Genomic DNA, 27,197 nt, shown 5'->3' on the forward strand with positions numbered 1-27,197 from the left:
AAAAAAAAGCAAAATCCTAAGGTGGTCAATCAATTTGAAACCTCAGTGATCAATCTGAAACCTCAGTGATCTGTGATCCTGCTAGCAAGATGGAATTAAGAGAAAATGCATTTCAAAATACAACATGTGACTAGTCAGCTCTCAGCCCCCACCTGAGTGCTCCTGTACAGCTTCTTCCTCTCCCACTGATGTCAGCTCACCAGCCTGTGACTTCTGTGAAGGAGCAGGAGGGAGGAGCTGTACAGGAGCACAGACAAAGCACATGTTGTTTTTTGAAATGCATCCAAACCAAAGCCCAACCTCTGGGGCTGGACAGAGGATTCTGACAGGATGCAAGGTAAGTTATAACACAAAATTATATTGTAATACAAATGCTTAGAGAAAGCAGAAAGAAATATTTGCACTGCAGGTGTGATGTGCTTCTGCAACCTGGTTTTAGTGAAAATGAAGTCCCTGGTGACAGGTTCCCTTTAAAATCTGGTTTCACATGCCAACACACGGTCCATAAAATGGACATAAGATCTATAGCCACTTTAATTCTAATGAATCCTACTTTGATCGTTAAAAGACCCAATGGGTCCGATCAGTGAAACCGAAATCAGGGAGTTATATAGATCCTATAATGAGAATATATTTAACAAAAGCATCTTATGTCCATTCCTGGAGGCATATAAAATAGTTTCTCCAACTCATCCTCTGCCCTGCTAGTTCTGTTCTTCTTTCGAAGAATGAGATAACGATTTTGACCATGAGGGTACACTGTAAGACAGGAGGCTTGCTGGTAAGAGGCGTCGGAGTGAATGGAGTCCCATCAGAATCCCAGGACAAAGCTGTGCTGCGGGCAACAAATAATAGAACGTGTAACATGTTCTGCCTGTATCTCCCTGACACGACAGAGAAACATTGTAAAACATCGGCTTTGATTGACAAAAAGCTTCTTTTCAGGGGCTTAGAATGATGAACTGCTCCAAAATGTCACGGCTCCATTCTGGAGGGAGAGGAGGTGAGCTGTAAACACCGATCTGAAGCCACTAGACAAACAAAGGCGCCTGAAGATGCCACCGCTCTCAGGCGGGACCACAACGGGCTATGAAAGCCGGAGAACAAGAAGCGCATGGTCCTCTACTATAGCGCGGACTGATAACATTCACCGAGCTCACAATGCTCCGTGTACTGCTGCCCTTTGATATCCGGCCTCGACTCATAATACCAACATTCCTGTATGAGTCATGTATAGAGGGGCGGAGGAATGTCCATCACCTGCCATCATGTAGACAACATAGATCATACGACTACCCAGTGCCTAGCGAGGGGACAAGGGCACAAGATGGAGGGGCTCTACCAACTAAAATGCCAGGGGTTCTCCAAGAGAATAGCCTTCCTTTCTCATCTCATATCTATCTATCTCATATCTATCTATCCATCTATCTAATATCTATCTATCTATCTATCTATCTATCTATCTAATACACGAGAATTAAGCAGCACTCCAGGGCGTCAATAGTTAGGTGCAGAAAGTGAAAATGCTTTATTCCATATTCAGAAGTACAACAAGGTACTGCAGCAACGTTTCGGCTCCAAGAAGCCTTTTTCAAGCTTTTTTTTTTTGTATGGAATTATTAAACCCTGTAGGGTACCTGAGCCCACAGGGGTGGAGAACGCTTGAGGCGTGATTATACCATCCAAGATTATCTGTGGGGTAAAAACTTAAATGTTTATATTTTTTTTTGTTTTATTGAGTTACATTTAATATGTATTTCTGTATCTCTGCTGAAATAGATTTTTCTCAGCAGTGAACACTTAGATAGTTTAGAGCCGACAATATTTAGTGGCTAGCAGTGGGGAGGGAGTACAGAATGATTAATGAAGAACATTAACATAAGATATGAACACGGGAACCCGAAGATGATATTGTTTGGAGAGGATGAACTTAATAACACTCAAAAATTCCAAGGAAACTCTACTATTTATAGATCGAAATCTGCTATGTACAGTAGTTGGGGTTGGGGATAAGTACTAGCTTTCAGCTAAGCCTGTATGATCTTCTTGCCTTTAACAGGGCTAGTTGGGCTCATGGCCAAATGCCAGTTTCCAGGGGTCCATTGTCATTACCGTGGGTAAAAGCAACAAGGTCACTTTGGTTGATGTATGACCCAATTAGACTGCTATTATTGCCAGTTGCTCTTCTGAGGCTTAAACGACATATACCACCAGGATGAAGGATTGTAAATCAAGCATACTGACATACTGGTGCGTGTCCCCTCTGATCTGATCTTTTTTAAGCTTATTATGGCCTGGATTTAAAATAAAAAGCCTTAAAACATTATACAAATGAGCATCAGGGGCCCCTGGCTCCATAGGTGTTAATGGAGCTTAAAGAAGAGCAAATCCTTCCAGAGGGGGCACGCACCAGTATGTCAGTGTGCTGGGTTTACAATCCTTCCTTATGGTGGTTGGTATCCTTTAAGCGTGAAGAACTTAAAATCCCAGTAGGTTTATATCTCCAGTTGGCGACCTTTCTGTAGAGTATTCTAAGGACGGATTGGTCATCAATGGATGTGTAATGAAGTTGTAAAGTTGGGATATTGCTACTAAACAATCTGTATAGGGCATTTGTCCCAACTTAATGGAAGCAATTGTTCCAGGGGTATATACAGAAGAAAGGAAACCTACATCAATGATACAAATTGGGCAGCTTCCAGGTGCTCCTTGACACTAGAAGATTCCTGTCATGACTAGTGCACATTTTTGATGAGAAGACTCTCACCAGCCATTTACAATGACCATAAGACCATCCAAGAATAGAACCAATCTGTCCATTGAAACCACTTAGGTTGCCTCTCTAATGTATACATCGATGTGGTACACACATTATAGAACTGATGATGATGGGAACCTTATGGAAAATTCTAGGTATGACCTACAAAAATGGAAGATCCAAAGACCCATGTAAGTATCTCTCCGAAGGTACAACATGATACATGTCCATTTGGGAAAGTTGTAATGGTCTAACTACAGTTGGATCAGAGGCTGCAGCTACCACAGAGCCAAGGAACCTTAGGAGATCCATAAGGTTTCCCAAGATGTACAGTACTATATATAATAGATTATAGTTGAGGTCCTGCTACGCCTCTAAAATAGGACCTGACTGTGCTCATGACATCACACAATGAGGTTTGCAGAACTAAAATAAGCAGATTTCAACATAAATCAGCTATTCCGTCCATCCTATATCTAGCGTTATGTATATTACCGGGAACATGAAAAATACACTGATTAAAACTCGACATAAATTGACCAGGAAAACAGCTGACTGTCCCGATTTATGGTGATGGATGAATATATTTAAGTATAATGTCCTTGCTGGTGATTTACCAAGGCTGTTAACAGTCATTTAAGTTTATTACTATAAGGCACTTTCAACCATCTCAGCATTATGTCTCGAGAAGCCACTGACCCTTGCGTCGTGTCCGAGGAGAGTTTTTACATCGTCTTGAGTCTTTCTTTTATTTCGAGTGACTGAGATGTAAGTAGTTAAAGGTTGCAACTGCACTTGGGTCCAAGAGCCTTAAGGGTCCCTTAAGATGTCTCATCCTCATATAAGGATAATACATTATAGTATAAAATTTTGGATTGGGACCCCCGACCCTTTAGTTATGTCTCGACATCTACACCCCAGACATTTTTGTATGCCTGTTCTCAGTTTATCCTAGACAGTACAAGGGACTTTTTGAAAGGGGTATGGCCTCCCCTAATTGTTTTATTACAGTGATGCCAAAATTGGCATAGCTAGACCCTAGCTGCAGTAGATATGCTGTCATGGTACATGAGCTGCTGCCAAGTTTGGTGCACCTAACTCCAGCACCCTAGTGTTTTAGACCCATCTTAACAAATACATCCCCAAACTCTGTAGTAAATTGACCAATTATAGACTGCTAACTGGCAAACCGATAAAGGCAATGTTGGGATCAACAGTGGTAGGTCCTCTTTAGTCTACCAACATCTAATGTGTATGACAGTGATAGTACCAATGTTTTCCCTGCCATAGGATTTTGAATCGTCCATGGTGGTAAGTCGTCTTTAGTCTACCAATGTCTAATTTGCATGGCCAGTGATAGCATCTGAGGAGGCTTAATGGTCCCACTGCCATCAGATTTTGAATGGTCCATGGTGATTGGTGGTAAGTTCTCTTTAGTTTACCAATGTGTAATGTGCATAGCCAATGTTAGTACTTGAGTTGAAGCAATGGTTCCCCTTATAGGGTTTTGAAATGTCCATGGTGAAAGGTCGTCTTTAGTTTACCAATTTCTAATATCCATGGCCAGTGATAGCATCTGAGGGGGCTCAATGGTCCCACTACCATAAGATTTTGAATGGTCCATGGTGGAAGGTCCTCTTTAGTCTACGAATGTCTAATGTGCATACCCTGTGATAGTACCAGAGGAGACCCAAAGGTTTTACTCTCTTAGGGTGGTGGCACACGTGGTGTTTTGAACCCGTTTTTAGGCCGTTTTTAAGCAGTCCATTAAAAAACACATGTTTTTTTTGGAAACGTATGCGTTTTTTGACCGCTTAAAAATTGCCTAAAAACAGGTTCAAAACACCACATGTGCCACCACACTTCGGGTTTTAAATGGACCATGATGGGTGAGGAACCAATTGGGGCCAAAACTCAATCAAAGAAATAAAGATTTATGTGACTATTTAATATTCCATACTAATAGGGTAAGAAAAACTTCCTGAAACTTTACACTTCTAACTCTGCTAAGACCCAAACCCACAAATTGCAAACTTAAAATTCATATCTTATTTGGACAAGAGCAACAGTTTTAATATTGGCTCAGCCACCTGCCCCTCTGTTCCCCTCAGAGATGTCACTGCTGCTAAATTACTTCCATTAGATGTGTTTGCCGGAGAAATCTCTGTAAACATGGTTAATCCATTTAAAAACAAGCTCAGACTGAAAGGCCGTCTTTGGGGCAGATATTTCTTTCTACTTGTGCGTGGAATAGTCTGGATGTAGTTGAGCTGATAAGACCTGATTGATGCCGCTGACCTTTCATCGCTTAACACCGGCAGGGAAAAAGTTGGAAATGGATGAAAATTACAAGTTATGTCTCTATTCATCCTCCTAATGATAAACAACTATCATCCGCGTACAGCTGGGGGAACCGGGGGGAAACGCATGGAGGCAAACCAGGCGACTCGAGTAGAAGAAAAGAAAACATATAGACAGCTTATGGAAAAGTATAGGTTTGTAAATTGGATGGATTCACCTCGGCCTTTTCATAATGGTGAAAATTGCTAAATACTACTTGAACCCTTTGAAATCATGAGAATGGAGTGGAGGTGCGCATACTTGGCCAAGGACTTATGGGATGGCGGTGATGTGAATTTCATAAAAGTGAATAGAGTGCTGGCCGAGTATTTTGTTGCAATTTTCACATGGAATACTTGTGGTACTCTGACTAGTGTTGAGTGGACCAAAACCGCAAAGTTCAGGTCCGTGACAAACCTTGCCGATTCGGGTTCCTCGGAACCTACCACAAGTCAGGTCAGGTTTTGGCTAACCCCCCCTTCCCGCTTCTTAAATGTCTGTGATCAGCACTTCCACCAATATAGGGGCATTAACTCTTTAAATGCCGCCAGGGGTTTCGAGTTGGGACCAGAATACACTGATCTACTCATCACTACCGCTGACCTCACAATCACCAGGGGTTCTAGATGTCACCCCACCCCCAGCAATTATATATATATCCCCTATAGATGAGCCATTGGTTACAGCACAGACCTGGGGATATGCCAATCAGTGCCAACATGGTGGTGATGGTGTTAGACTGCAGCAACTAATAGATTAAAGGTCAGCACAAGGGTCCTCTACATGCACCCTCAACAGGTACATCAAGGTTCGTTAAGGAGTTAATGATCATTCATCATCATAAAGTAGGGTCACCACGACATATTAAGGACTGTTGATGAGAGTTATAAGACTTTCTCTAGACATTTATTATGTATCCACCACATTTAAGATAAGTGTCTGATTGCTGGGGACCTGCTTAAAACCCAAATGGTGCGTTCACACGTTGCTGTTTAAAACTGAATCATAATCAGTTTTGAGGTGGTTTTCAGGAACAATTTCTTAATTCTACAGGTGAGACTTGAACAGGTGAATTACATTTATTGATCAGGTTTCCCCTTCAATGTCACATTCACCCGTTCAGTTAATGACTTAAAAAACTGCTTGTAACACCCGCTCACAATGGATTATGATGTTGTTGAGATGCTCCTAACACCCGCTCACAATGGATTATGATGTTGTTGAGATGCTCCTAACACCCGCTCAAAATGGATTATGATGTCGGTGAGATGTCGTTGAGCTGCAGCAACTTGTGAATGCAACCCAAAAGGTCATCAGACAGATAAGTGGTGTGCGTGCTCGATTCCCTTCTCATGGACTTCCGGTGGTGATTTCCAACGGTCCCACAAAGTGAATTAAGTAAGGGCAGAGCATGTCCAACACTTATCCCTACACATGGAGTTGTCATGATTACAAGGTGCCTCAGAAGTAGGACCCCCCTATAATATTTATTCCCCATCCTGGGGTGCGACGATCAACGTAGCACTTCTTGCTTTGTTGAAGGTCATCATTGTAGAATAGCACCACATTCTAAGCCTCTCCGAGCAATTACTCTCCAGTGCCACCACCAGACATCAATCAAGGGTGTTCTCTGAGGACTACTTTGAGGGTTTCTCTCTTCTAAGGTGCCATGATATAAAGTCCTCTTAAAAGAAATACCAAAAAGATGCTTGTCCTGGTTATAAACATTTAGAACATGGTTTTCCAAATCTGATATCATATGGTGGTATGAGAGGTGGTAGTCATGACCCAAGTATTACATAATATTGAATACTTACAATTTGACCATAAGAATCCGATTTCGTAATTTTTCACAGCAATTTGTTTCCCTGGTTTTAGCTTTTTTTAGTCTTCAGATCTAGAAAAACAGAAAGTTCTGTTACTAAAGTTACTTTATCTTAAATATACATATTATATACCAAATATATCTGTCTAACCTTATGTAGGCTGGAATTTGGTGACAAATTTTTCATGAAACCAATTAAATACAGGGATTACAAAACCATTGACAAGCTAAAACCCTAAAAAAAATCCTAAAACCACCACTAGGACATACAGTATGCAATGATAATTGGATATACTGGGGCTCATTTACTAAGGGGCCGCAGAGTGCATTTTCGTTGGGTTTCCCGGCGATTTCCATTTTGCGCTGCATTTGGCGCACACGATCGGATTTTGGCGCATCGGCTTGCACGCAACACAAATGGGGGGGGGGGGCGGACCGTTGGACAACCGGACGGATTCGGACTACATGCGGGATTTAACATTTTGAATTGTGACGCAAGACACGCACTTACAAGTCCCGGGAAGAAGATGGTGAACTCCAGCGGACCTTGGCGGGGAAGCGAAGGATGCAGGAACTCGTGCTGGACTTCATCTTCGTCGGACCATCCGAATCGGGGATCGCGACAAGACCTGGTAAGTTAATTTGCCCAATTGTATTTGCAGTCAGTGTACAAAGCACCCACAGTGCCCTATATCAGTGACAACCACGTTTCCTTTAAAGGGGTTTTCCACAGTTCCTTGATATCAGATCACTGTCGGTTTACAGCCAGGAGCATTGTTTTCACTGATCACTTAGCTTAGTGCCGTACATTGTATAGTGGCTGTTTTTGGAATTGCAGCTCAGTCCTAATTATTTTAATGGGACTGATGAATGTGGTGTCAAAGTTCTGGGAATTAAAAGTGCTGACTGGAGTTTCCCAACTGTGTCAAGTAGCTCTTCCGAGGGAGTGCTGCTTATCGGACCCCTAATAATCTTATATAGAGATAGGGCAGCAATTTTTTTAATCCTGGAAAACTACTTTAATCGGGTCTCAATAGATTTAAATGGCTTATTTAAATTTTCTGGTCAAGGTTATTCACATAAGCTACAAATCCAGGTTGTGAAAGTTTAAAAATGAGCAAATATTAGCAAAAATTAATAAGTATATTAGCAAACAATATACTTTTGAAAAAAAAAATACCGGGTTGCTCCTAGCAAACAACTACCGGGCACTTTACGTTTCCAATTCTCACAATTGAAAGTAAAAGCTGTATTGTGATTGGTTAATTTCAACAACTGGGAAAATGTCATCCACATCCATGGCAGGAATTCAGGGTTGAACCTGGGATACATTCTGCGGTTTAGAGCTGGTCGGGCCGGCATGCAGATATATGCCCCCTTTTAGTAGGGTCAATCTTTGTATGGTCACCATAGGTGTTAGCTTATTGAAACTACATAAACACTTGACATCCTTTTTTAATTTTAGTCCGTTGATGATAAAATCCCTTCTGTAAATAGGGGAAAATGTGCCCCATAGAAAAGTTCCATGAAAAAAATTCCACGTGAACATTCCTGTTGATAAGAACCAGATAAGAAATAGCCTATTATGACTTATTGAGTCACATTCCCTTATGGCATGACTGCCAATTGATACCAAACAATAAAGATTCTTTGGAAGGCCGCCATAATGTCTTGTGAATAAAAGACTGCCGATCCCGTAATGGTAAGAGATTAGAAAATGAAATCCCATATAATGTACATAGCTGATCTGTAAGCACAGTGGCCGCTTCTATGGACTCACCACATGGTCTTCCTATTCACCCGTCCTAATGTTCCCTGTAAGTAATCACCCATCTTGTTAAATGACATTGCTAGCTTTTCTAACGGCCCGAATTGCCTTATTCTGTCTTATTAACTCTGTCTTGTATTTATGTTAATGAAATAAAGGGATATGAGGTTTCCAGACGTTTAAACTTCTTATGAGACTCATCTGCATAATGGAAGTGCCGTCGCCTTTGAAATAAAATATCTTCCAATATTGGTTTCTCTTTTCATTCTTGCTTCCCTTCTCAAAGCCTTGTCTAATGGAGGAATGGGAGGGGAGGGGTTATGAGTAGCGAGTCCGGCAAGGAATGTAATGGGGTTGTCTATGGGACTTTGTAGGTGCCATGGAGTAGGAGAACTTCTTTCCTTCCTCCCAATAACAATGGGGCAGATTTACTTACCTGGCCCATTCACGATCCAGTGGCGCGTTCTCTGCGGTGGATTTGGGTCCAGACGGGATTCACTAAGGTAGTTCCTCCGACGTCCACCAGGTGGTGCTGCGCTGAAGTCCGCTGAAATGCACTCAAGTTCACCGGCCTATTCCTGGTGAGGGTAAGTGCAAGCTCCGCGAAACTTTTTGTTTTTTAAATGTGGCGGTTTTTCCGTATCTGTCGGGTTTTCGTTCGGCCCCGCCCCCCGATTTCCGTTGCGTGCATGCCAGCGCCGATGCACCAAAATCCGATCGCGTGCGCCAAAATCCAGGGGCAATACAGGGAAAATCGGCGCAAATCGGAAATATTCGGGTAACACGTCGGGAAAACGCGAATCAGGCCCTTAGTAAATGACCCCCAATGTGTCTTCTTGTAGGGTTCTCGCAAGGACACAGGAAAGGCCTAGCGAGACGTTAGCATGACCATGGTTGGAGAAGTGGATAGGATAGGGCATTGGTGGTGAGCCTTTCAGCACCCAGACTGTCACCACTGCACATCAGTTTACCCAACAAGACTCAAGGCCTCCTCCTTCTTACTGTGGCAGCTCAGGACATGCAGCGTTTATCGCCATATTAAGGCAATACCTCCTTGACTGATTGGGAATGCAGAAATGAGCGCCGGCAGTCCCCGGGTTACATATAAGATAGGTTCCATAGGTTTGTTCTTAAGTTGAATTTGTATGCAAGTCGTAACTGTATATTTTATAATTGTAGATCCAGACAATTTTTTTTTTTGCCCCAGTGACAATTGGAGTTTCAAAATGTTTTGCTCTAATGGGACCAAGGATTATCAATAAAGCTTCATTACAGAGACCTTACAGCTGATCATTGCAGTCTGGGACTATAATGAAGCATTCAGAGGGCTTCACCAAAGGTCACAGGGGGCAGAGATGTCCGTCTGTAACTAGGGGTCGTCTGTAAGTCGGGTTTCCTTAAGTAGGAGACCACCTGTATTTCCATTGGAGCCCTCTCTCCAGGCCAAGCAATTCTTTCAGTTCAGGAGAATCTGGAGGGAAGCGGGTTTTAGTTGTAGTTTGGCACTCAGTCTCTAAAAGGATCGCAATCACTGGGATAGGGTGTAAATAACGAAGTCGTAGTTGACTTGGTCGACAAGGAGGTGTTCTGAAGTATCCGGAGCTGAATGAGGGACCAGATATTTAATCTTCATGGAGTACAATAGGGTTCAGCATTTATGCCTGTCCCCTAATTTTTTACTAGAATATTTAAGCACCTTTGAGGTTTAGATGATCATGGACAGTCATGCTTTGTGGTAAAAATCTCTTGCATGGTGGCCTCTAGCTGAGGAAGGATCCATAGAAGAGGCTCTCTTAGGAACCTTTAGTGTCGCAGAAGTTCTTTCGTAACCTTGCATATATCTGTGCCGTGCCACAATTCTGTCTCTGAGCTCCTTGGGCATTTCCTAAGACCTCGTGATTCTCATTTGCTCTGACATTCACTGTGAGCTGTGGGGTCTTATATAGACTGGTGTGTGGCTTTCCCAATTAACTCCAATCAGTTTAATTAAATACAGCTGGATGCCAATGAAGTACTAGAACTATCTCAAGGAGGATCAGAAGTGGAAATGGACAGCATGTGCTTAAATATGAGTGTCACAGCATAGGGTTTGAACATTTATGACCTTGTGATGTCATATGTGATATATTTAGATATATATATATATATATATATATATAGCAAAAATATCTACATTTATGTTTTTCCTGTTAAGATGGGGTGTAGAGTATATATTAATGATCAAAAAAATGAACTTTGATGTTACCAATTGGCTGCAATGAAAGAGTGGCAATTTAAAGGGGTCTAAATACTTTCACTACCCACTGCTTGAATCTATCACCTCCAAAATACTTTGAATACCTCTTTTTATATAAATCTGAAAAAGCCTATGCCCTTTCAGGCCCAATTCATGGGAGAGTTCCTCTAAAATTAGGTAAACCACCCCTTCTTTATACATCGCAACAACATGGATTGGAGTTAAAGTGTGACCGTCAGTACATAATATATTTCGACTAAGGATTTTCGCATTCATGAGGCCAATTTCAAAAATATTTCCTCAGTTTGCCGTATCGTTTCCCAAATGTTCTGCCTATTGGGATTGTTATGGCATGAAAACATTAACCGCTGTTTATACAGCATGGGGCTAGTTTGCAAAGAAATTCCCTGTTTTCATTAGCTAGATTGCAGCCCGAAAGGTTAAGCACACAATGAGATCTAAGAGGAGAAAAACACTCGCTTTATCCCAGCGTCTCCAGGCATTCAGTGCCAGAAATGATGATTTTTGAACGCCCCCTTTTGTGCTGGATCGGTTAGATATAGCTGTGTTTTCTCGATGGAGGAATGGGCGCATTTGACAACAGAGAGCAGTCAAATTTTTTTTCTGCTTTATATTTAAATATTATTTTCTTAAATTTATTTAATAGGAAATCGCCGTCTCCTCCAAAGACAAAGCTGTTTTTTTTCCCCGAAACCCAGCAATTCATAAAGTTGGAGTTCTCAGTTTGTTGCATTATATAAGAGCAGATAAGATAGAAATTTAATAATGAAAATATGCAGACGGATCTCTCTCTGTGGTTTGTTTTCTGAATAATTTACTTCCATTTAAAGTAAAACAAATGAAAATAAGACTCTGTGCGTTCTATCTGCCTACTAGCTAATGCCTTTAATACCGCGCATTAGCACTATCCACTGCACCCAGTGGAGAAAGCTATTATGTAAACTGTGTCAATATATGTGACAAACCCAATGAAAAATATAGTGATGAAGACCTTGCTAGAATAAAAACATTTGCTCTTGTCTGGCTCCTTAAATTACTAAATAGAACTGCATTGCACTATGGTGCTTACAAAGGTTCCCAGATGACAATGACAATAAAGTAGATCATGGATTTTGTGTTTCCTTACAGTGCCCCGCCTCTGTGTATTGTGCCCCGCCCACGAGGAGCAATACAAACTATGCCGGACTGTAACTAACCTAAAGATTAAAACACTAATACAATGAAACGATGGAGAAGATATGGATAGACTAGACAAGAAAATTTTTATACCCTACTAAAATTCATGGGGGAAAAATCTTGTATCTAAGTATATGGGGGGGGGGACGCCCATGTGTCCTTAAACATATAATAAAAGTTATCTTTAACATTTTTACACAAAACTGTATATTATCCATTCTCCTCCTGATCTGCAACATACTCCCTGCAGACAGGACATTGTGTACAATCTTCTCATCTCCCTCTTCTCTACAACTTGCTGCCAGAGGATAGGACACTATATATAATCTGTTCAGCTCCTCTTGCTCTATAACTTGCTACCAGCAGATGGGACACTATGGGGCACATTTACTTACCCAGTCCTGTCACGATCCAGCAGCGCGTTCTCCGGCAAGGATATGTGTCTTCCGGCAATTCACTAAGGTAGTGCGCCTGATGTCCACCAGGTGTCGTGCTGCACTGAAGTCCCCGGAGTTCACCATCCTATGCTGGGTGCAGGTAAGCGCGTGTCAAGCGACACATTTTTTTTAAAAAAATTTTTGCTGCCAGCAGGTAGGACACTATATATAATCTGCTCAGCTCCTCCTGCTCTATAACATGCTGCCTGCAGATAGGACACTTTGTACAATCTGCTCCACTGCTCCTGCTCTATAGCATGCTGACTGCAGATAGAACACTATGTTCAAATGTCTCAGCTCCTCCTGCTCTATAACATGCCACCTGCAGATAGGACACTATTTATAATCTGCTCAGCTCCTCCTGCTCTATAACATACCATCTGCAGATCACATATCATGTCTAATTGTCTAATGTGACAGGTTCCTTTGCAGGTGGCAGCACCCTATTGCCTGTAGTGTCCTTTGTCATTGTGAGCCGATTCTAACCCCACAATGCAGCAGGGCATCTCTTCCTATAGCAGCTTAACCTGTTTTCCCTGTGATAGTTACACCAGAGGTAAGAGGAGAGCGCGTATAATAGAGAAGCAGAATACACGGCATAATCTTTTGTTGCATCAGGGTCTCACTCCAATAAGTAGAACATGTTTCCATCAGTAAAGTCAATAATGGAAGTCTATTCCTTCCACGTTAGCAGAGAGAGAGATCATCATTGTGTGTATTGTACAATAACACGACTTCTAGGCTGCCGCAGAAAACCCGCTAATAAAACCAGGTTTTTTTTAAACATTTCATCAGAAAATCTAGTATTTCCCGAAAAACAGTCTCAATAAATGATATTAATGGCTGCATGTGAGAGCCGCAGCTATCAGGGTGCATCCAGCTAAATGGGGCTGAATCTTAGTCTTCAGCAGCAGCCAAGAAGACGAGATTCAGACAGAAAACAATAGCGCATCCAGCAGCACGGACTGAATCTTAATTTCGCAAATGGTGAGAGTAACGTCTGAGCGGGGATATTTTGCAGCCGTACAATGCACAATGCCGCTTTACTGTCTATGGCGCACAATTGACACGACGCGTTTCGAGCAATGATAGTATTATGGCGCATTGTTAGGAGATGTTGGTGTCGATAGGAGGAGAGATCGCACTTGTTCCACTCGTTATTTCATCTCGCAAATGTAATAGCGGACAGTGAAGAGTAAATGTTTTCTTTTGTAGATGGAGCCAAATACCGGAGCTGTGTATTCGTCATAACGGGCAAAGCAATTCATCCAATGACTAACTTGCCAAATTTAATTCATCTCCCTTCTGGGAAACAGCCTTTCTCTGGTATAATGATGTCTGCTTAGCTTCTTTTATTGACAGAACATTGTCTGCAACGTCCAGATCTGTACCGAGAAGACTAGATGCTCTACCGGCTGAATATGTATGGAGCGTCAATGGATGGCGGTCACATAGGCAGGAGATGATGACGTCAACTAGGTCCCGAAATAGTCTGGCCATAGATGAGACGGCCTGTTGATTGGAGTTGGAAATAAACTTTCTTGCACTTGGGGCAAAGGTATGTATCACTCACTAGCTATGTCCTCAAAGGAAATCTATACTCAGAAATCAGGCATTAATAACCCAGGGACACTTACTGCTTAAAACCATCCTTAGAGGGTAATAGGTATAATGATTGGGCACCAATATCGCAATGGAGTCCCTTGAGTGCACCAAATTATTCTGGGTGGCAATCCTTTATCATTACCCAAGAAAAGGATGCTGCCATCCACCAAATAAGGTTGGGGTCTAGTCTTATATTCGAGTTTGGCCCATTGGAGGATCCTCTGATGGGCCAGTCTGACACTGTTGGGCACTATATGATATGTCATCAGTAAAAGTTTCTGATCACGGCATCGGACCCCAATTATCCAGATATCTATGTCTGCTCAGTATTCAGCATGAATAATCCGCCAGGTCTTACAACGTTCCAGAATCCCCTGTTCAGGGGCGTAACTACAGCAGAAGCAGCCATAGCAGCCTCTATGGGGCCCGCAGTGTCAGTGGGCCCCTGTCATCCAACCTGACACACTAAAGAGGATGTGCACCTTTATATATATATATGTTACGCTGCACATGTGATGTGATGTGTATATGCTGTACGTGTATATGGTGTATGGTACGGTGTATGGTATGTGTGTATATACTGTATTTGTGTATATATGTTGTATGTTTGTACAAGGCACTTTGTGTGTATATGCTCTTTATGTGAGTGTATAAATGTGTATACAAATTTGTATATTTTTGGGTGGGAAGGGGGGCCCCATGCAGAAGCCTTCTGTGGGGCCCTGCCTCTCCTAGTTACACCCCTGCATCCGGTTATAACTAACCTGGCACAATCCAAATAACGGACACTTTGGTTGCTGTGTCATTCGGGCCATAATAATAAGGATAATCATAGATTGATTAAGATGCCATCCCCTTTCTCCCCGAGACAGCGCAGTTTTTCCGCTAGCGCCACATCTATTTTCTCTGAGCCTGCTGCTGACTTGGGGAGATTTTTCGCTCATTTGTCCTCTCCACCGGCAGACTCCGAGCTTCTGCTTTTTCCCCCCTTACCGGGGAGCAGAGGTCTCGCCTGCTGTGCGTGTCACGGACATGGGGAGAGACGTTTGGCTTTATTTGTTTTTAGATGTGCGTTCTGCAACTTAATGAGCCACAAGCGGCCGTGGCGTGCGGCGTGGAGCGAGTCCGTCTCCAATGCAGAACGTCCTATTATATCACCATAATTATGACAGGCTCCATGATAACAATTCCATGCTATTCAGCCTTCAAGTAGATGCAAACGCCGTTACACGCTATTCTTCAGGCGCGCCGCCTCGCCTCAGACAAGTGATAAAGATTTATATTGGTAAATGGAGAACATTATTTTTCCTTATCAAATCCATTGCGATTATTTGCATTCCCAAGCTTTCAAGGACAAGCATGGTCACACACACAGCGGCCCCCATAGAGCGATGCCTGCTAATTGTATGGGATGTCTCATGAAGTCCTGTTCAAGTACATGTTAGGGCATAACAATATCATACAAGGGGGTAGGACTATTAGCCAGATTACAGAGCTGCACCCCCTTAAAGAGAATACATTCAATATGTGGAGATGACATAATCAGAGTCATTATTCCAGAGCAACACAGGACATTTCTGATGGTATCAACCCCTCCTGCTCTATAACATGCTGCCTGTAGATAAGACACTATGTAAAATCTGCTCAGCTCCTCCTGCTCTATAACATGCTGCCTGCAGATAGGACACTATGTACAATCTGCTCAGCTCCTCCTACTCTATAACATGCTACCTGCAGATAGGACATTATGTGCAATCTGCTCAGTTCCTACTGCTCTATAACATGCTGTCTGCAGATAGGACACAATGTACAATGTACTCAGTTTCTCCTGCTCTATAACATGCTGCCGGCAGATAGTACACTATGTACAATCTGCTCAGCTACTCCTGCTCTATAACATGCTACCTGCAGATAGGACACTATGTACAATCTGCTCAGCTCCTCCTGCTCTATAACATGCTGTCTGCAGATAGGGCACTATGTACAATCTGTCCAGCTTCTCCTGCTCTATAACATGATGTCTGCAGATAGGACACTATATACAATCTGCTCAGCTCCTCCTGCTCTATAACATGCTACCTGCAGATAGGACATTATGTGCAATCTGCTCAGTTCCTCCTGCTCTATAACATGCTGTCTGCAGATAGGACACAATGTACAATGTACTCAGCTTCTCCTGCTCTATAACATGCTGCCGGCAGATAGTACACTATGTACAATCTGCTCAGCTACTCCTGCTCTATAACATGCTACCTGCAGATAGGACACTATGTACAATCTGCTCAGCTCCTCCTGCTCTATAACATGCTGTCTGCAGATAGGGCACTATGTACAATCTGTCCAGCTTCTCCTGCTCTATAACATGATGTCTGCAGATAGGACACTATATACAATCTGCTCAGCTCCTCCTGCTCTATAACATGCTGCCGGCAGATAGGACACAATGTAAAATGTGCTCAGCTTCTCCTGCTCTATAACATGCTGCCGGCAGATAGTACACGATGTACAATCTGCTCAGCTCCTCCTGCTCTATAACATGCTGTCTGCAGATAGGACACTATGTACAATCTGCTCAGCTCCTCCTGCTCTATAACATGCTGCCTGCAAATAGGACACTATGAAAATCATTCACAACATTCAACACAATACGTTCTGCCTTAAATTCTATATCTCCTCAATACATTACTCTATAAAACATAGCTATCCAGGTAGGGATATGGAGTAAATACTCTACCAGTTAATAAGAATTGACCTTCTTGATGCCCGTAGAGACCCAACATCCACTAAACGGAAATGGTCTGCTGTGTTCTGACCTACGTTTAACCCTTGGTGTGCCAGCACGTCTATGCAAAGTACCATATGGTGCATCAAGCCAGTTTGAGACATTAAGACTCCCAGCCCAATTTCAATAACCAGACTTGGCTACATCTGTCTCTTTGAATTTGGTTCCAAATGGCCAACGCTCTAATCCTAAATCCTTTAATACGAGTACAGCATACGCTGGAACACTTCCACCCCCCTTCCGTGTAAATAACCCTTTCTGTGATGTAGGAACGGTTCTTCCAGGCTTCGTTCCCGCATAAATCACAAGATAAATTGCTCTCCTATTTCTCTAGTTCCTTCTTTTTAATGTGGTTGTGAGCGATCTCTCTCGGAGAACGTGTGGTGGGTTCACAAGCAGATGACGCTTCTAGATCAGGATCCTCGGTGATTAGGAAATGCCATCTCCAATATAGTCCTCAGCACAATGAAGAACTTTTGGGAATTTTGTGTTTTCGACCAGTAATTCATAAAAGTTAGGGGGAGGGATGTCTCCTTGGAGTTTATCTAGAAAATGTGTCCAGCAGTGCTTAAAACTGAAGGATTCAGCAGAAACAACCCCCATGGAGCACAGAGCTATTTTTTGCTCTTTTTTTCCCCTTAGAGTAAAGGTTGAGTGTTTAGGATCATATTACTATGTACAGTATAGTCTATCCTTAAAGGGACACACAGTTTCTAGGTATCAAGTGTATCAAGAAAGAACCTTCAACATCTTGCAAAGTTGGACCACTTGGCCCATTGTTAAGGTCAGTTTTTCGCAACTGATCCATTTATCTTATGTTTAAGTTATGAAAGAACTTAGTCTAAATGTAAGAAGATGTTCAGACTTAATTGCCCCTTTTAATGAAATATAGGGATTGCTCAAACCATATCATATATCTCCTGACCCCTTCATGCAATACTCATGCTTGGTCCAAAGTGCATTTGTAAAGAATAGTGAGGGCCAGTAGTAGAGTCCATTGTTGGCATCCAATCTCTCGAGAAGAATTCCAACTTGCCTGATCCTTATCTCTCCTGATGTCTGCCAGACAGTCAGAATGAGTGAAATGGTTGGTTGTTGGGTGATGGCAAAGTTGGACGATTTCCATCACTTATGATAAGTAACCATTGCCATTATTGCCCTGGCGTACATCCCCACGGAGAGCAGACTGTGCCAACAGTGCCAGGACCAGGATGCCACCAAGGATGAGGTCCACTTCCTGCTACACTTCTTCAATTACTCAGCAGCGAGGGACACTCACTTCAGGAGACTCTCAGATCTCCTCCCTGGTTTCTGCTCCATAGAGGAGGGAGAGAAGATCTCCATCCTACTGAGGGAAGAGGAGAACACAATGGCCATAGACTGAGAGACATGTGATACCATAGACCAGTGGTGGCGAACCTATGGCACGGGTGCCAGGGGTGGCACTCAGAAACCTTGCTGTGGGCACTCAGGCTGTTTCCTAGGCACAGAGTTTGCCAGACATGTAGTCTCAGACAGTCTGTTTTATTTTAAAGAGGGCCATGTTAGGCTGCCTGGGACTGTAGGAATAGTGAAAAGGTGTGATAAGGGTTGGTTTAGAGTTTTTAGAGAATTTGCACTACGGTCTTTGAACGGTATTAGGGCACTCAGGCAGTTATGTTACTGCCATGTTGACACTTTGAGAAAAGCTAGTGGGTTTTGGGTCACATTTTGGGCACTTGATCTTGAAAAGGTTTGCCATCACTGCCATAGACTATAATAACCCCCTAAGCCCCATCTCCTCCTTCATCATGTTCCCCATGACCCCACCTTATTCCCCAAAATCCAATATTTTATAAATGCTTTGGCAATGCTAACTTTTGGTCCTGCCAATAAAGCTTAGTTCAATTTTTTATTGGATTGGCATTCATGGATTAACACTCACGATTGCCACTACTGACCTTGATGGATTTTCATCCAATGTGGTTACTATCAATCATCATGGCATGAAAAATTAAAGCTTGTACACACAGTCCAACACTTTGGGTCTCATTTACTAAGGGTCCAAATGGTGTACTTTAGTCGGGTTTCGCAATCATTTCCGTTTTGCGACAAATTGCACCAGGTTTTTGACGCACACGATCGGATTGTGGCGCATCGGAACCGGCTTGCATGCAACAGAAATTGGGGGGCGTGGACACCGGACAACCCGATGGATTCGGACAAACCGCGGAATTTAAAAAAGGAATTGTGTCGCAAGATCAGTACTGACATGCACCAGGAAGAAGAAGGTGAACTCCGGTGGACCTTGGCACAGAAGCGACACATGCAGGGACTCGGACGCAAGTCAGTAAATCTGCCTCTTTGTGTGCAAACCTGATGAAGGCAACTTTACATGATTCAGTTATGTCTTTTTTTTGAGTTGACATGGACCCCACAGAGCGATGACAAAAAAGCTCTTCGGATTGGCTTTATCTTAACAAGTAGGATGGAGACTTTTATCCTCCTTAGGTGTGATGTGGCGCTGCCTGGTGCCATTATCCTCCTCATCCTTCTCTCAAGTTTCTTCCCCCTGGTTTAGCTAAAGGGGAAATAACTAAAGACTGAGAGATGAAGAAGGAAAGCAACGCAAGGAAGTTTTGGATGACATCAAGAGGCAGGGTTTAACATTAGGAGGCCCAAAGACATAATTTTGTTTTGGTTCCCCAAAAGTTTTAAAGCCAAGCATACATCACATGGGTTCTTAACGGAGAGAGATAATTAAAGCAGGAAATGCAAACTGGAAGCCTCTTTCCATGGGTTCATTGGACTGATGGACTGATTGTGTATGGAGGTACCTGATCCGTTTGTCCTCCTCTCTTACATCCACATTCATTACTTTAAATTTCAACATGCTCAGTCCTCCTTTCTTCTGACATCTGACAGTCAGGGCCATGGGACCCATCAAGTGCCAAGGACTGGTTGTCTTTCTACATCCCCAATGCCAATCACCTTTATTAACCAATTGTTGTAAGAAGCATTTACCTTACCATTCCCTAAGAGGTTGCCCCCCCAGTATTATCCAAACCTCAATAGCATATAACGCTTCTAGATTTTCTTCCCCGATATTACTTTTGTCTTTTTGTGTTTTTAATATGAAATCGAGAGAATTGGGATTACGTATACACAGATATCTCTGGTCTTTTCAGAAAGTTATTTTGGCCATTTTTAATTTTTAATGAATGGCTGGAGTTTAGTCTGGAGAGTAATTAAAAGTAGGTTACTCACAATGGGCAATTTTATGAAACCTGCTTCTGTGAAATTATTGTAATAGATCATTTAATTGTAGGAGGACAGAGACTGCGCAGAAGTGAAATCCTAATTTTGGGAAAGTTTTTAACTCTTCAATCTCTGTGCTGTTTATAGCCTTCCCATAGTGATATTCTACCAAATAATATCAGCAATACAATATAAAGTCATCTCCTAGTGTATATGGACCCATGGGAAATAGTGTCCCCTCTCTAACTTACTTTCTCCATTCTTTATCTGAATCAAAGACCCCAAAGCATAAGTTTACTTGGGGTTTCATGACCAAACCTTGGGATAGGACACCAATATCAGACTGATGGGAGTCGGACTCCTGACAATCACAACAGTCAAATAGTTTTAGGGGTTGTGACTCTCCAGTTGGCACTGCAACCTCTTGCTCACTGAAGTCAGCTCAACATATTTTGTAGTGGTAGTGCATGGTATTGCAGCTAACTTGTGTGAAGCTACAGGGTCAAGCATGGCTGCTACCAAAGATCTTGTGTTCGGAAAAATTCATGGTCCTTTTTGCTTGATGATCGATGGGGGTGATTGTAGTTGGACCTCCAGTAGTTTTGGCCATAGGTCATTAACATCAAAGTCCTACAAAATACCTTTTTACCTAAATTTACACCCACTAAGACCTTAACCAAAGACACATCAGGGATAGGGTTGAAAGCCTGAACTACAATGATGGGGCTGTGTCAAACATTGTGGGTTCGGGTTGAACTACAGCTGGTAATTCAGGTTTGGGATCACGTGCAATGAGTATTGGTAGCAATCTCAGATGTTAAACCTTTGAAAGCTGCCGGAAAGACCACTGATGGTGCATCTGTGCTGCCATTCAAAGGGTGAACATCCAATTAACGACCAATGAGTGGACCCCCCTCATCTAAACACTGCCGGCAAAGCCATACCAAACTTTTATTCCAGGTTCAGTTAAACTTTGGCGAACCCAGATGGGTCTGCTCATAACTAGGATAAAAGTTGACATCAATTTTTAATGAGTCAAAGGGATCAGGAATGATAGATTTCAAAATGCCCAATTATTTTGTTCTCAAGGGTGGTAAACCGGAGGTGACTGCCCTCCTCGAAGAGTATTACTCCATTCACTAGACATGTACCTTGGTCGATCTGATGGGACCTTAATAAAAATCATGACCCCCATATTGGAATCTTAGTAACATCCCCCGAGGGACAGGAAACTTAATAAATGAATAGCTGAATATTATTTTGAACAAATTCATCCCATGGCTACATCTATCACTGCAATCTACAGAGCAGTTCTTGAAACATTGTTCATCTGTAATTTATCTGGCCCATTAAAGGTCAAAATCATAGAGAGGTAGAAAGAATCATGTTACATTGTCAGAAATAACTGCGCTCCGGAAGGAAATCCCCATACAAGGACGATCAATTCAGAGCAGAATGCTTAAATCTTATAAAAACACAGTCAGTACAATTGGGCAAGTGATTCATCCCATTAAATCAGGAATTCACTGAAACTATTACACGTCCCTTTACAGTACGGAAATCAATAGATGTATGTAAAGTGGATGTCAGCAGAATATGAAATGTTCATAGTTCTGTTCTCAGCATGAATGTAATATATTGTTATGTAGGCTAGATTTATGGCCAAGATATGAATATCGTAGAGATACTGTGATGGGGGAGGGGGTTGGAGAGAAGGGCCTAGATCTGAATGGGGGCGGCTTGTAGGAGTGTATTATTACCTGTCCTAGGTGGCAAAACTCAGCACTACAGGCAGTCTCCTACTTAAGGACACCCGAGTTACAGACAACCCATAGTTACAGACGGACCCCTCTGACCACTGTGACCTCTGGTGAAGTCTCTGGATGTTACTATAGTCCCAGACTGCAATAATCAGCTTAAAAGTGTCTGTAATGAAGATTTATTGATAATCCTTGGTCCCATTACAGAAAAAAATTTTGAAACTCCAATTGTCACTGGGGGAAAAAAAAAATTGTGTGGAACTACAATTATAAAATATACAGTTTCAACTTACATACAAATTCAACTTAAGAACAAACCTACGGACCCTATCTTGTACGTAACCCGGGCACTGCCTGTATACTTAGGCAACCATTCTGATCATATTGGGGCATATTTCCTAAGAAAGTTATAAACTTCACTAAAAGTGCTCTGCCCGTGTATAATGCTGGGTGCAACTGATTCATTAAGAATGTGCATCAGAAATCATGAATCTGGCGCTGCCCTGCACTGGCCCAACAGAGTTCACCAACTTTTTTGTGGCGCACCTTTAACATAGGGCGTGCAGCAGACTTTGCATGTTAAATACCACACTCTGTCCGACTGAGCACCGGAACGCCCCTTAATTTGTGCCGCATGGTTGCCAGTGCAGCTACACCACTAAAGGATCCCGTGCGACACAATAGTGGCAAAGACACTTCTTAAATACCTGTGCAAGCCGTTTTCACCTAAAAGAACGTACACAGTCCATCAGCCCTTAGTAAATGTCCCCCATTATGGAGCCCCCTTTCCTCCATGTTCTCACATTCATTGATGGAGCCTTAGGAAGTAACCCCACCTATTACATAAGAGGATACCCATGTTGACGAAACATCATAGGTGAAGCCTCAAATTGACATTCCCCACATTCATTAGATGGAAAAACTCTGAATCCACCAATTTTTCACGGGTTTAGCCAATCAGAGCATAGAGCCTTCTAACTCTTCTGCAACTCTGCCTGATCCCTGTTGGGAGATAAGTCACTTCTAGACGAATATAACCATGGTTTTCTCCATTATAGCTCCACGGACACCTATGAGTAGAAGATAGAACCATGGTTCTCTCCATTGTAGCTCCACGAACACCTATGAGTAGAAGATAGAACCATGGTCCTCTCCATTGTAGCTCCATGGACACCTATGAGTAAAAGCTAGAACCATGGTTCTCTCCATTATAGCTCCATGGACACCTATGAGTAGAAGCTAGAACCATGGTTCTCTCCATTATAGCTCCACGAACACCTATGAGTAGAAGCTAGAACCATGGTTCTCTCCATTATAGCTCCATGGACACCTATGAGTAGAAGCTAGAACCATGGTTCTCTCCATTATAGCTCCACGGACACCTATGAGTAGAAGCTAGAACCATAGTTCTCTCCATTATAGCTCCACGGACACCTAAGAGTAGAAGCTAGAACCATGGTTCTCTCCATTATAGCTCCACGGACACCTATGAGTAGAAGCTAGAACCATAGTTCTCCCCATTATAGCTCCACGGACACCTAAGAGTAGAAGCTAGAACCATGGTTCTCCCCATTATAGCTCCACGGACACCTATGAGTAGAAGCTAGAACCATGGTTCTCTCCATTATAGCTCCACGGACACCTATGAGTAGAAGCTAGAACAATGGTTCTCTCCATTATAGCTCCACGGACACCTAAGAGTAGAAGCTAGAACCATGGTTCTCCCCATTATAGCTCCATGGACACCTATGAGTAGAAGCTAGAACCATGGTTCTCTCCATTATAGCTCCACGGACACCTATGAGTAGAAGCTAGAACCATAGTTCTCCCCATTATAGCTCCACGGACACCTAAGAGTAGAAGCTAGAACCATGGTTCTCCCCATTATAGCTCCACGGACACCTATGAGTAGAAGCTAGAACCATAGTTCTCTCCATTATAGCTCCACGGACACCTATGAGTAGAAGCTAGAACAATGGTTCTCTCCATTATAGCTCCGCGGACACCTATGAGTAGAAGCTAGAACCATGGTTCTCTCCATTATAGCTCCACGGACACCTATGAGTAGAAGCTAGAACCATGGTTCTCTCCATTATAGCTCCACGGACACCTATGAGTAGAAGCTAGAACCATGGTTCTCTCCATTATAGCTCCACGGACACCTATGAGTAGAAGCTAGAACCATGGTTCTCTCCATTATAGCTCCACGGACACCTATGAGTAGAAGCTAGAACCATGGTTCTCTCCATTATAGCTCCACGGACACCTATGAGTAGAAGCTAGAACCATGGTTCTCTCCATTATAGCTCCACGGACACCTATGAGTAGAAGCTAGAACCATGGTTCTCTCCATTATAGCTCCACGGACACCTATGAGTAGAAGCTAGAACCATGGTTCTCTCCATTATAGCTCCACGGACACCTATGAGTAGAAGCTAGAACCATGGTTCTCTCCATTATAGCTCCACGGACACCTATGAGTAGAAGCTAGAACCATGGTTCTCTCCATTATAGCTCCACGGACACCTATGAGTAGAAGCTAGAACCATGGTTCTCTCCATTATAGCTCCATGGACACCTATGAGTAGAAGCTAGAACTATGGTTCTCTCCATTATAGCTCCACGGACACCTATGAGTAGAAGCTAGAACCATGGTTCTCTCCATTATAGCTCCACGGACACCTATAAGTAGAATATAGAACAATATCTTTGGTGATGATCTTTCTCACTATAAAATAAAAAAATGACATATGTTGAACTTCCACAGCCTGATCCCTATGCTCCAACATCTGCCACGAAGGGAAGAGTGGGCCTGTTCGATCATACATCTAAAGAGTATAGTCTTCTTTAAAAGCTTCTGACCTAACATGACGGGAAGTCCATTTTTTAACATGAGTATCAGGCACCCCCTCATGCTAAGCACTTGTCTCCATGGCATCTTCATAAGACAGTGATAAGAAGTAGGTGTAGATTGAAGGAACGAGTAATTTCCATTGATATTAAATGACAGGGTGAGCTTTCCCTTTCAGCCATTTACATATAATTTCGATGTGTGTAAATCATGCAGGAGCCGATCCTAACATATTGGATGATTCTAAAGGAACCGCAGTGCAGATAAATATTTATGAGTTTTCGCAATTGTACTAGAAACTGTGTGCAGTCATTAAGTCACGACTACCATCCCATCCCGCTCAGCGTTCAGCTGCTGATTGCAATGACTTGGATTCTTCAATACATCTGAAACCTGCACCATGCGAGTTACATGTCTAGCAGAGATTTATGGGTTAAAGACGCAGTCATCAACCACTGTAATCCCAGGACCTCTTAGGAGGTTTAAAAGTCAAAATACACATGGAGAGGCATGTCTAGACAGTTTTGAGGTGTTTCCATTTGGAATAAAGCTGTTTTTCGGGATTTATGATCTACATTATATTGGAAACAATGTCCATAACATTTTGTAGCATAAAGCTATAGTTTAATTAGAATATGGTGCTCTTATTTTACCCCCCAAAAATTAAACGAGAGTGAGTACCATAAGTAATACATTATATTTGGGGGGCCTGGTGCAGATTTTTAAATCGGGCCCCTGTTAAACCATCCAAATACCACCATTAGGGTCAGTTCTGGGCCTTAGTTGAAATCTTTAGAAGAATCCATGTGCCATTTACAAAATATATGTCTTCATATATATTAGAGGAGCTATAAGGCCACATGAGTCACCAAAGTTCAATGTATATACTACCTATAACTACTCCCGAGTTAAAAGCACATGACCGTGAAGGCATCTGTAGGGAGTGGTGGGGCAGTTGGACAAACTAGATCAAGTAGGATCTTGGTTTACACAAATCTGTCCCAAAAGTAAGTGTTTAGAGGTATTCTCAGGTGTTTTTGGTTGGACCTTTAATGCTCAAGTTTTAGGTCTTTAAAAAGGATATTTCCAACCTCCACCAACTCCAAATAGTTGTTGATTCCCTGAATCCAATGCATAAACAATTCCTTTTCTAGCCCCCTCTGTTTCTAAGCAATTAGTGCTGTCAGTTTCTGTCAGATGGGTGGTTCCAGGCTTTCTGCTTTAATCAAAAACCCCCCACCTGACAATATAGAGCATATCTGCCATAATGGGAAGTGGACGTCGAATGGTGGTTGCCAACTGTGGCGCCAATCAGTGGAGCAACACCAATTAAAGAGTGAAGAGCTGCAGTTGGTGCAGGTAGTGAGATGACATCATTAAATATTGGCGTAAGTGTGATTTTGGTGAAGTCCTGTTACAGATTGGGTGTTGTAACACGGGATGAGCGGATCCAAACTTTAAGTTTGGGTTCGGGTGTGTTTCTTCCGATCAGGACATACAGCAGACCATCCAATATGGCAAATTACCCTCCCAAACAACTAGTCATGGTTATGATTGACCATGGGTGCCCCCTGTTCTTTTTTAACACATAATTATTACTAATAGCAAGTTTTTTAATTCATTTTTTAAGTAATAAAAAAAAATTGCCCCACCCCATGCCAATTATGGGGATAAACTATAATTTGTGCTGTAATGAGCACTTGGAAGTCCATCTAGGTGTAAAACTGTTCACTTAGCATTTCAGATGGAAATGGATAAACACCAAGTGCTGTTGGGACCTCTCTAGTCCTCGGCCCCCCGAGCAGGACCATTATGAAATTCAAGAGCTAAGAAACTAATTCTTAGTATTAATACAATGCCAGAAACCAGGATAAAGCAATATTTTGACTTGTCACCATAATCTCTTCTACACGGGACATGTCAGGCAGATCAAGAACATCATAAATATTATCTGCCCTGATTTATTAGGCTATTTTTGCTCTCATCTTATTGCTTTCAGACATGTAAATCAACACTGAGACGGGATACACTGTAAGACACGCTACTGGCTGGTGCTTCCAGGTAGATTCTCCTTTAATTTTGCCAAAGCCATGAGCCATGTAATCCCTACTGATATAATTATATAAAAAGATTTAACACAACTGGCTTCTATATCGATCATTTTTAGTATAAACACAGGCATGATAGAGCATTCATTTTTGGGATTTTTTTTTCCGGAAATTTTGACCTCCAAAACGTCCCTGAAAAAAAGCTGTCACTCTTGTCATTTTTGTCAAGTAAAGTAAAAAATCACCCAGCATCTTCCCTTATCTGAGGCTGGTTAGGTTGTTAGCGGCCCTTCCTCCGCCATTAGGATGTCTTATGTGGAAGTCAATCTTGCTCAATTTTAGAATCCGTGTCA

General features: G+C 42.4%; 1 protein-coding gene across 6 annotated transcripts in view; it reads right to left on the reverse strand.

The window, feature by feature from the left end:
• ELFN1 (extracellular leucine rich repeat and fibronectin type III domain containing 1) overlaps window positions 1-27,197 on the reverse strand; it is a 363,238-nt gene that overhangs the window by 44,010 nt on the left and 292,031 nt on the right. For 5 of the 6 annotated variants that reach the window (XM_072120369.1, XM_072120367.1, XM_072120366.1 and 2 more), the window contains one exon: window positions 6,916-6,995. The exons of the other annotated variant lie outside the window; for it this stretch is intronic. The gene's annotated coding sequence lies outside the window, so the exon portion shown is untranslated. The remainder of the gene's footprint in view (window positions 1-6,915; window positions 6,996-27,197) is intronic. 6 annotated transcript variants of the gene reach the window in all.

Source organism: Engystomops pustulosus, chromosome 8 (assembly GCF_040894005.1).
Source record: "Engystomops pustulosus chromosome 8, aEngPut4.maternal, whole genome shotgun sequence".
Lineage (NCBI taxonomy): Eukaryota > Metazoa > Chordata > Amphibia > Anura > Leptodactylidae > Engystomops > Engystomops pustulosus.